Genomic DNA, 11,403 nt, shown 5'->3' with positions numbered 1-11,403 from the left:
CAGAGGCATTTTTTTTCCTGGTTCGTTCGAAACACGCCCCATAATCACAGCTCTATGGAGCAGTATCAGACTCATATTCTGACTAGAATTGAGTAGGACTACGTCAGGCTAGTCAATCCTCTGCTGGCGAATGCAACAGGACAGAGACCTTCAGGATGAACCTAGTGTGAGACTGCTCCCAAACCTTTGAGACTTGAGTCGACAGGTAGCACATAGTGCTTGTTAGGATCTGCAAACACTAACAGAGGTGCGTTGGTAAGCCGTCTGATGATCTCATGGAAAGCTTTTGTGCATGCATCAGTCCATCGTGAGCCAAAAGGGTCAGCATCCTTGTAATATTGATGATCTTTTGCAACATTAGTCTTTTTGCCTTTCCTAACTGGGGGATACCCTTTGGTCAGGTCTGTCAAGGGCTTAACAATGGAGGAGTAGTTTGCCACGAATCTGCGGTAATAACCACAGAAACTGAAGAATGACCTGAGTGACTTAAGGTCAGAAGGCTGTGGCCATTGGGTTACAGCTTCAACCTTAGCTGGATCTGTCGCAATCCCATCAGCAGAGATTATATGCCCAACATACTTGACTTTGGGCTGACAGAACTGGCACTTATCCAAAGACACTTTTAAACCTACTTCCTCAAGGTGGTCTAATACTTTTATGAGTCTCTCCTCATGTTCTTCCAACATAGCGCCAAACACTATTAAATCATCGAGATAAAGGAAGAATCGGAGCAAATTCATGTCCCCAACGGCCTTCTCCATTAGACGTTGAAACGTCGCAGGAGCTCCCATTACCCCTTGGGGCTTTCGCTCGAACTGGTAGAAGCCGAGAGGACAAATGAACGCGGTCTTTTCTTTGTCTTCCTCCGCCATCACGATTTGGTAGTAACCACTACGGAGGTCTAAGACAGAAAACCATCGACTTCCTTCTAAACAATCCAATGCATCATTGATGCGTGGTGTGGTGTATGGATCTGGTATTGTCTTGCTATTCAGAGTCCTGTAATCTATGCACATTCCCGTTCTTCTTTCATGCTACCACGATAGGCGAAGCATACGGACTCCTTGACTCCTGTATCACTCCAGCGTCTAACAGCTCTCTGAGATGCTTGCGCACGTCCTCTATGTCCGCAGGTGCCATGCGTCTTGATCTTTGACAGAACGGACAGGGATCAGTAAGACGAATGTTGTGCTTAACGCCTTTAGCTAAGCCAACCCGCCATTCATGGAGTGAGGCCACATTGCGTCGACGACAGAGTTTTCTCCTTATTCTATCTTTCCATTCATTGGGGATGGGAGATTCTCCAAAGTCTATCAAATTTGGGTCCAGCTCTTCTGTGTTCTGACTTTTCACTATAGAACTGGCCAAATCAGCTGACTGAACTGTACCTAGGGGGGTACCTGGAGTTATAGTAATCTCCTTCTTGGTTTCATTCTGAATTAACAGAGAGAAGCAGTTAGGATCAATGGCAGAAACTGAAGCAACTACAGGCTGGATCATCACACCTTGAGGTAATGCTACCATGTTACTTCTCTCTACCACGATTAGGCCTTTAGGTGCTGGCTGTCAAAAACCCAGTTGACATGATACAAAATGATTCTCTTGAGGAGTAAGTGTTAGGTTATCATGAACTTCACTAAACCCACAGTATCAGTGTTCATGTCTTGGGCGTTAGGCAGCACCCGTTCTTTTTTTGGTTCAGTGCTACGGACTCTCAGGGCACGAGCTAAAGTTTCACCCTTTTTATGACCACATAGATCAGCGAGTCTGTGGAACAAGTTAGCATTTGTGCCTAGGATCACTGGGACCTAATCTGGTGTGTTAGGCCCAGGGCCAATCAATGCCAACACTGATAATGTCTCTGACTTTCCAGTTAGCTCCCTTGGGAACTGCATGTCCACCACAACGTATCCTGAGTAAGGATAGCTTGTATCGCTTAGTCCCCAAATGGCTAAGCCAGACACTGGTTGTATGGGTACATCAGACAAGTGCTCTTCATAAAATTTCTGGAAAATGATTGTTACTTGAGACCCACTATCCAATATGGCTGTACATGGGCTGTCGTTCACTCTCAGTTGCACTGTAGAAGGTGGACCAATGAGACCTTTAGGAAGTGGGGCATCTGTATTAGTGCATGCTTCCTGTTTTTTTAGAGAAACAGTTGGTGGTCTCACTGTTTGGATCATTATAGCTAGACTGTTTAACTTTAGCTTTGTTACGTCTCTTAATGACCCTTTTCTCATTTTCAACAGATGAACACTGGGTGGCGATATGGCCATCTTCTCCACATCTGTAACAGAAGCACTCACTACTTCGAGAACTTTGTGCAGACCTAGAACCTTGACTTTGGCTCTTAGCCCCAACAGCGGCTACAGTTGCCAAAGGCTCAGTTGCATTTCCTCCTTTAGACTTCAACTTTTTAGTTAACTTCTGAACTTTTTTTCGTAAAGCAATAGCTTCTGACTTGTCACTGCCCCAGGGACTCGAACAGTGCATGGATGCATGAGCACTGGCTCCTTCATTTGCTGAACTCTTACTCATCTCCAACACTTGAGCTTTCAAAGCTTTAAAATCAGCCTTTAGAACTTCTATACCCACATCATGGTCGACTGAGTGATTAAAAACAGCGACATTCCGAATACGTGCATTCACCTTCTTTCATGTTTGCTGGTGTTCTTCTTCCATTCTGATCTCAGACAGTAAGTCAAGAAAGTTGGAAGGTTTACTACGTCTCTCTTTTAAATGCAACTGTACATCAAGTCTGAGTCAATTGCACCACAAAGCAACTGTTCGACATGCACTCTGTCTTTATCACTAGCTGAGACCCCCCCTTTCTTCACCACCTTGGCCAAAAAAGGTTCAATTCTGCGAATATAATCTGACAGCTTCTCACCTGACTTCTGCTGAATGAATACAAAACCTTGATATTTCAAGTTCTCATTTGAACTTAACCAATTACTCTTTAAACTGGAAAAAAGAATACTTTTCAAAGTTAAAAATTTAAACACTTAGTGTCCATTAGTCATCTTCAATGTCATACACAAACTCTTAGTTCAAATGCAAAATCAAAGTCACCAGTAAGTCACCCCGTTGCAGGCCTGAACGCCGCTTGGGTGCGTTGGGCCTGAAAACTAAACACTGGCCGCTTCACTCAATGAGCAAATAAAAAGAAACTGAGTTTGGTACCTGACTGTGGCACAGATGAGTGGAGTAGAAAAGAGGAGTATAGTTCACGGGCTCCCTGGTTAATCACGCAGCTGCAGCCTGGACCTGTCGTGGCTCCTCCCTCAGCACACAGCTCCTGCATGGACCCCCGCAGCGGCACAGAATCTTCCGATCTCCACCGTGTAGTTGGTCCCGGCCGTCTTATCCAAACTAAACCCCAACTTCTCCGATGTCCAGGATGATTCTAACCTCACAGTTCCCAAGCACCGCGGAAGCTCACCACCGCGGTAGCCGACCCTCCTCACTGCCTCGGAACCTGGTGTGCTCGCGCGTTGGTCGCGTGTAGCTTCCCACAGGTTTAACTCTTGGCTTCTCCAATAAACTGAACTGAAAGTGTCCCGGATCACCTCACTAAAGTCCATTGCAATATAAAGAGTCCTAGCCGAACACTTGGCTGCAGATACTTTCCCAAAGCCTGGAAAAGTTCGGACTTAGATTATGCCCACCGGAGGAACAACCAGGCAGGCTGTCTCCTTTACCATCCTTCAATCCACACATACTTTTTTTCACTCCCCTTCCCGGATCCTTGACCAATCAGAAACTAGTAAAATAATTTAGCAAGTATTACAAACAGAAATAAAATACAAAGATTTATAAAACACAAAAATTAGACATAGGAACATCACTAGTGCTTGAAATTGCATTTAAAACGTTTTTTTTTTTTTTTTTTTACATTGTGACATATTTACACTATAAAACCTTAATGAACTGAAAACAATCCCATGCATCAAAATAAAACCAAAAATTAGCACAGGGCTACATACAGAAAATATCAGCTCTATTTATTATCTTAATAAAATCATTGAATAAAAGTTTTTCCTCTGAAGGAACTGAGCAGATTGCATCAGAGTTACTGACTTGCTGTCATGATGAGTCTCAAAGATCTAACCCACATGCAGAAAACCACTGTTTTGATTTTATGTTCTTTTCTATTCCCAGCCAGCTGGGAATTTATGTTTCTCATACTTTAAGATGTTTATTGCCCTCCCCAGTAGGGGTGGTAAAATATCTAATTTAATCAGATATTATTTCAGCTGTTATATATTGTTTATGACACACAGTCCTACTAACTTTGTGTTACAACAATAAATGAAAGAGTGATTTAAGCACTAATCATGGTCAAACTGTTAATTCTGCACATACATAGAATAAATTCACCACAACTTCTGTTCAAAATATAAGTTTATTAACAAAAATCATTCAGCCCCAAGTCAAACATATTTCATTTTAACACTCTCAACTAAGACTTTTGAAACTCAACTAAACTAAACTAACTACTATGTACAAAGAGGAAGGGGAAAAAGGTTGAAAAACAAATTAAAGTTTAAGATGGATCTTGTGTTTGAAACCAAAGTTTATCTAGAATAATTTGGGATATGATCAAATTAGCTTTTGACTGATTTAGAGAAATTGGAATATTTTCAGCCCAATTCACAATGCAAATCCATGATGTGTATACAACATTATTTGGCCAAATAATGTTTTATTAAATGATTTGCTTAATCAAGAAACAATAACCTTTAGTTAAATGATTCTTTACCCTCTTTGAAATAGCTGGCAGTGAATAGACATCAGGATTCCACTAAATGACTCTTGGTCATACTTGGTATTGGAAATGTAATGAGCATCTGAGGAACACATGAAGACTAGTGAATAAAGCTTGTCTAAGCTTTAGCAACAGCTCAACACATATTCCTGTAGCATAGCGTAGCATGCAGTCCATTCTTTAGCATCAATTAGCGTTGTCTTTACTCAGCAGAAAACACATGATATGATTAGCATCATTGTTGTGCAAAAATAATGTCCTGCAGATAATGAATAGATGGTTAACTAGAACTGGAGTTATAGTTAATTATTATCCTATTCAACATCGAAGGCAAAATCAATTTAGTGTTCTTAGGTGGATAATTATAGCCCTGAATTATCTACTTACCGGTTGCTGATTCACAACTGGAGGGTTCTGGGACCGGCTGTTAAAATCCAGGTATCCACCAGTCTAGTGGCCCAGGTTAAGTCTCAGCAAAGCTATTAAATTATCAATAAAGAACCTTCTATCTCTGTTTATTCACACTATTACCAAAAGGGGTGGTTTCGCGCTGAGTGATAAACCCTCCGTTATATGAATGACCAAAACCACTACAGATTAACCAATGATGTCTTTATTCTAATAATTCAGGATTACAGAAATCTAACATCTATGCAAACACTACACACTACTAGAAAAATAAACACGAGGTAGATTAAATGACTAGTTTAAAAGAAAAATCGAAAATAAAGAATTAAACGAGATAGAAACAAAGAAATAAAACCATAAGAGTCAGTTTACTGGCATCTGATATTGTCCAAAATATGCCAGATATTAATACATTCACTAATGTCCTCTAGCAGCAGGTATGATAATAGTGCAATTACTCATGTAAACTAATACATCCAACTTAAAATCAGCAAATGATTAAATGCATTAACAAAGCAGCAGGTATGATGATAACAGTGCAATTGATCATGTACATGAACACATCCAGCTTAGTATTGGTAAATTATTAAACATGTATTAACAATAGCAGCGTTTAGCAAAAACCCCTTTTTGCCTGGCAATGTAGCGATGTGTGTGAATGGGTGTAGCTAAATGGGGGACCACCCCCCTTTGTTCTCCACGTAGTGAGGGGAACAAAGAGAAATGGGGGGGGGGGTCAACCTGTAATCAAGATGGCAGCAACCACGGGGACCCCACGTGGCTGAATGTGATAACTTTATGACTATCTCAAAGCAGAAACAACAAAGAGGACAGGAAAGCCAAGAAAGAAAATAAAGAAACACACACTTATTTCAACCAAATGAACAAACTCTTAATCAGCACAGATAAAAAAAAAAAACATCTGCATTAATTCAAAACCCTAAACTGCCTTTCTCTCACCTGAGCACAGCAATCCTGATGCATCAAAAGGAAAGTAAATTGATTTTACTGTGAGATGCGTCGTCCGAGGGAGGTTGGCATTTCCACGGCAACCGCCGCTTGGTTTCTGTCGGGCAGAGGGTTCTCTGCCACAGGTTCGCCCCTCGGGAAAGTTCAGTCAGTTCGGGGCTGCAGCAGAAGGCTTGATATGCTCACGAGTTGGAGAGGAGGGATTTTAGGAGGTGATCTTAGGAGGTGGTCGGCTAGAGAGCGTCCAAGAAAGGGGGAAAACGAAATTCCGTGGTCAGCTTCAAAGGCTTCTGTCTCCACAGTCGGCGCAGCCGCTATGCACGATGGAACACTGCGATCCGTGACTTTTGGAGCAGGAAAACAAAAGCTACTTCCAGTCAACTTTCTTCTGGTATTTCACATGAAACGAGTCTCTCCTGATGGGCTCTAAACCCATGGAAAAAGAGGAAGAAGTCTTCTCGCGCCGCGTTTTTAACCCATGGATGACCTTCCGGGCACTTCCTGTCTGCGTATCAGCTGATTGGTCCGTGCTGTGAGTGACGTGGGGGTAGTTCCATTGTGGAGAAGAACAAGGGGGTGGTTCAGGTGGCAAACAGGGGGATGGTTCAGCCCACTGATTTAGCTCCATGTTGGTAATATACCTCAACATCATCAAAAGACATATTGCTTGTTCTGTCCCTAATCATGCCAGACCTGCAAACCTTTTTCCATGTCCATTTGGCAAGCTTGAATTTCATCCAGTTTTGTAGCTCTGCAGTCAGGGGTTCTTTGTCTCAGTCTCACAGCAAGGGTCCCCTCAGGCTCACACCCAGGGCATGGTTCTCATCCAGTTTGGCTCTGTAAGTTCTGAAACTCAAGAGAAATGTGTTGCAAAATGTCTGTTTGCAGCAGTTTGGTTCTGAAAGGTTCTGACTTATCCTTGATGGTTCTGGGAATCTGGTTCCCCTGGGGCCCGCATTTCCACCACAGCGGACCCCAGCTCCCTGAACAAGGGAAACGAGGCAAGGAGAACAGGAGCCAAAGAGTGAGGAAACAAAAAGAAGGGCTGGAGCAGAAGAGGCAGAATTCTGTGTGCTCTGTGGTTTTGTTCTGTCCTCACAGAGAGGGGGGTGGTTTTTCAAACCTGTGGTGGCTTCCATGTGACTTGCCTGTGGAGGCCTTGCCTGAAACGGGGTTGTTGCAGAGATTCCACAGCTGATTCCACATCATCTTGTCAAGATGAAATATGGACACTGGTTCCCAATGTCCAAAAATTATGATCATGGCATATGGCATAACACCACTCAGAGGCACAGAAAAAGTTAACAGTTTATTGGTGAGGTTTACAAAACTCAGAGAGAGATAGAGAAAACAGGTTATTCTAAGATGGGGGAATCCTGCAGTTAGGTGAACCGAAACCGGAAACTTTAGGGGGGACATCACAGTGATGAGTTCAAGGTCCATAGAGAAATTAATCGAAGGAGATGAATGGAACAGTTTTGACTCACATAGTATGGTTCTTGATTGATCCTTGGGTCCAGTTTGTGGGGGAAATCCAGAGATGATGGTTACTTGTTGGAGGGCGGACAGGCAGGCTAATGGTAGGTCCAGAGGAGCAGCAGAGCAGACTGTTACAGACTTTCTTGAGGAGGACTTGAACAGATCTGGTGAAGGTTTCCCCTTGCTCAGCGTGAGACGAATTATTCCTTCCAAGGGGAGAAGGGAGAAGGACCAGGTTTATCCAGCGGATCAGGGGGGTTATCCTGCCAGAGAATACAAAGAGACAAAAAGGTAAAAAACAGACTCAGAGAGGCAAAGACTAAAAGGTTAGAGTCAGCTAAACTTAGTGAGGATAGAGTACCCAATACTGGCAAACACTCTGGCGTCGAGGTGGTGACAGTCTGCTGCTCAAATACTCCTCGGGTAATGACCCAACGAGCCACTGGTGTGTGTGTGTTGTTGAATTTGCAGCAATTTATCACATTCAGCATTCATGTAGCAAGAGTGGAGAGGAAAATGTTACAAGAAACCTCAAGTGGAAGTGTGAGTGGCCTACTTCCAAAACCAACTGGGGGTCTAACAAGACAAATCCTTTTAGTATACCAGAAGGTAATTTTTGACAAGACATCTGTTAAACACTTTAATGCACTTTCCACACATTAATTTTGGACATGCCAAGTTTTGCTTAAAATATCATGCTCTTTTTGTGTGTCTGCAACCTTGCAGAGGATGCCCCAAGTGAGCTAATACTTCTGTGGGGGGAAGTTATCTCATATCTTCTAGGTTTTGATTATGGAGTAGGGGGTTCTATTTTTGGTGAGCCCCCTTTCAGTCCATATTGATGTTAAAACTGGTTAATTGCACTGAGAATGCAGATATGGGCAGTGCACAGGAAAAACAATCTAGAAATAAGTAAAAATGTCTTAAATTACCTGCATTTACCCTTAATTTGAGTGGGTAAATAAGATAGTTTGCCAATGAAATGAGTATTTTTACTCTTAAAATAAGGTAATTAGATAATATGCACTTGAAATAAGAAAAAGTGATTGTGTCTTAAATTACCTGCATTTACCCTTAATTTGAGTGGGTAAATAAGATAGTTTGCCAATGAAATGAGTATTTTTACTCTTAAAATAAGATAATTAGATAATATGCACTTGAAATAAGAAAAAGTGATTGTGTGTTATTATTTTAAGTGTAAATCTTCCTGTTTCATTGGCAAAATTTCTCTTTTTACGTCCTCAATCCAAGAACAAATGCACTTATTTTAAGAAAAAAAGAAATATCTAGATTTCGATTTTTTTCCAGTGTGAAAAAGTAAACGATGAATGTCAACAGAACCTTTTTTGCCATTACCGAACTAAACTAATCCTCCAAAACATTCAGTGTTTGGAGTCATTTAAAATAACTTGAATTAAGCCAAGAAATATAAAGAAGAAAATATCACATCTGTATTTGCTAGTAAAATAACATTTCAATATATTTCAGTTTACTGTATATGTGTATTTTTTATAGTTGCAGACCCAGTTGCTATTAAAGCAATTTCAGTTGAATGTTCAAATATCATTGGGCCCTGCAGAAGCAGTTGGTCAAATAAATCAGTAAAAGCCTAACATTAATATTCAACATGAGTGAGTGTGAATTGTGATTGACCCAACAAATATGTATATTGTTTTCTCCATTTACCTTTAGTGTTCGTGGAAAGGAAAAGCAGCAGCAGCTCTGAAGAGGACATGTTTACAAAGGAGTTTAATCTTCCGCCAAGCTCTGATAGAAAATGGACAAACATTGTACCGTCAGACAGCGGCAAGGCTGAAGAAACAAGGAAATTCCACCAACATTTTCGTAAGTGTTTTCTATGAAACTTTCAGTGTGGATCATTGGAAGGTTGAGGTAGCTTTAGGCTATTTTAAAAGTAGGACTGTTAGAGTTGTTATTGCCTGCATCAGATCTACAGTAGTACCAGTCCAATACTGAGGTAAACTCCTTCTGTGTATTTTGTGGTTATAACTGTTGTTAAACCCGGTTCTTTTTTTTCTCTCTCAGAGATTGGGAAAAAAACAAACTTAATCTTAATAAATTAAAATTTATATCCAGTCACTCATAAAAGCACAAATTACAGAAAACGTTTTACATTTTAGGCAGCCCTGGCCACTGCAGAGAAAACATCAAATGGCCAGGATGCCATGCTTTCACTTCTACTTATACCAAAGAGAACACCTGCTTAGAACTCATCTTCAAAAGACTAAAGTTACAGCATCACCCTTGAGATCACAAAATATCCATATAAGGTAACATTAGAGGGTTGGAATTCAAATTTCAGCTCTTTCCCCACAGTTTATAAAACAGGTAACAATGAATTTTACAGGTTTTTGTATAGTTAATTAGAACATATTCTGTTAATCCCATAATTTTTGTATTATTTGGAGAACACTCTGTTGTGATTTTATGTTAAATGCCCATCAAGATAGGATGCCACATCAATGTTGTGTATTTATATTCTATTCAACTCCCAGCCAGCTGGGAATTTATATTTCTGATACTTTAAGATGTTTATACTTAAACTATCTACTAGCTGTGTGTTAGAACAATAAATGAAATAGTGATTCGAGCACTAATCATGGTCATGTCATGATTTTATCACGAGCTCTGACCCACATGCAGGGAAACCATTTCAGAGAGACCAGGCAAAAGGTTTAACAGGTTTATTGAGGAGATAATGCAGAAGTCTAGTGTTGCTCTGAACATTGCAAAACCGGAACTGGAAAGTGAGGGGAAGTCACAGCGGTTAGTTCAGGCTCAGTGGGAAATTTGATTCTTGAACCTGAAGAGAAGAATTAGGTTGCTGACTCACATTTCCAGAAAGGTGGTTGACTCCTTGACTCCAGTCTGTTTCGGTAGTTTCAGTGTTTGTCTGATTCGGTGGAGGGCGGACAGGGTTTACCCAGAATGCGGTTGTTTGTAGGTGAATGGAGAAACTGACTGTCACTTGGATTTCCTGCAATACTTGAACGGGTTGATGTGGAGATGAATACCTTGCTCAGTGTGTAGCTCAAACGAACCTTTGGGGGAAAGTTGATCCAAACCTCCAGTTTGAATCCCCAACTCAGTTTGAAGCTCAGATGATCCTTCCAGGGAGAGAAGGTCAGAAAAAACATCCAGGTGCAGGATGACTTCCTGCCAGGAGGCAAAGACAAAATAACTCGGTTAGAACTCAGATTGACAAAACTCAGTCTGACTCAGTAAAACTCAGCTTGGCTAGAGTACCCAAAACTGGCAAACACTCTGGCGTCGAGGTAGTGGCAGACAGCAGCTTAAGAGCATTATGTTAACGAGGTAACCCTCCGCAAGTGTGTGAAGAGGCGGACCAGAACCAGGCACCTCCTGATGAAGGAAGGGAGACAAACACAAAAACACCAAAACACACAGTACCCCCCCCTCAACGACCGCCACCCGGCGGTCCAGAGGAACTGGAGGGCTGAGAGAGGCAGAAGTCTCTAATGAAGGAGGGGTCTAAGATGTACGATGCTCGGGACCGTAACCCTCCCAATCTACCAAATACTGCCACCCACGCCCACGGGGATGAGCATCAAAGTTGCATCAAACAGTGTAGGCGGGGTGGCCATCAATGTCCGATGGGGGAGGGTGCTCAGCGGGTGGGCACAATGGGCATGACGAGACAGGCTTGATCTGGGAGACATGGAATTTAGGGTGAATGCAAAGTGAGGATGGTAGACGGAGACGGATGGCAGACTCTCCAATGGTTTTCTCCACTT

This window comes from Cyprinodon variegatus, unplaced genomic scaffold (genome assembly GCF_000732505.1).
Source record: "Cyprinodon variegatus isolate N-32 unplaced genomic scaffold, C_variegatus-1.0 Scaffold631, whole genome shotgun sequence".
NCBI lineage: Eukaryota > Metazoa > Chordata > Actinopteri > Cyprinodontiformes > Cyprinodontidae > Cyprinodon > Cyprinodon variegatus.
The sequence above is the reverse complement of the archived record's forward strand: the minus strand, read 5'-3'. Positions refer to the sequence as shown.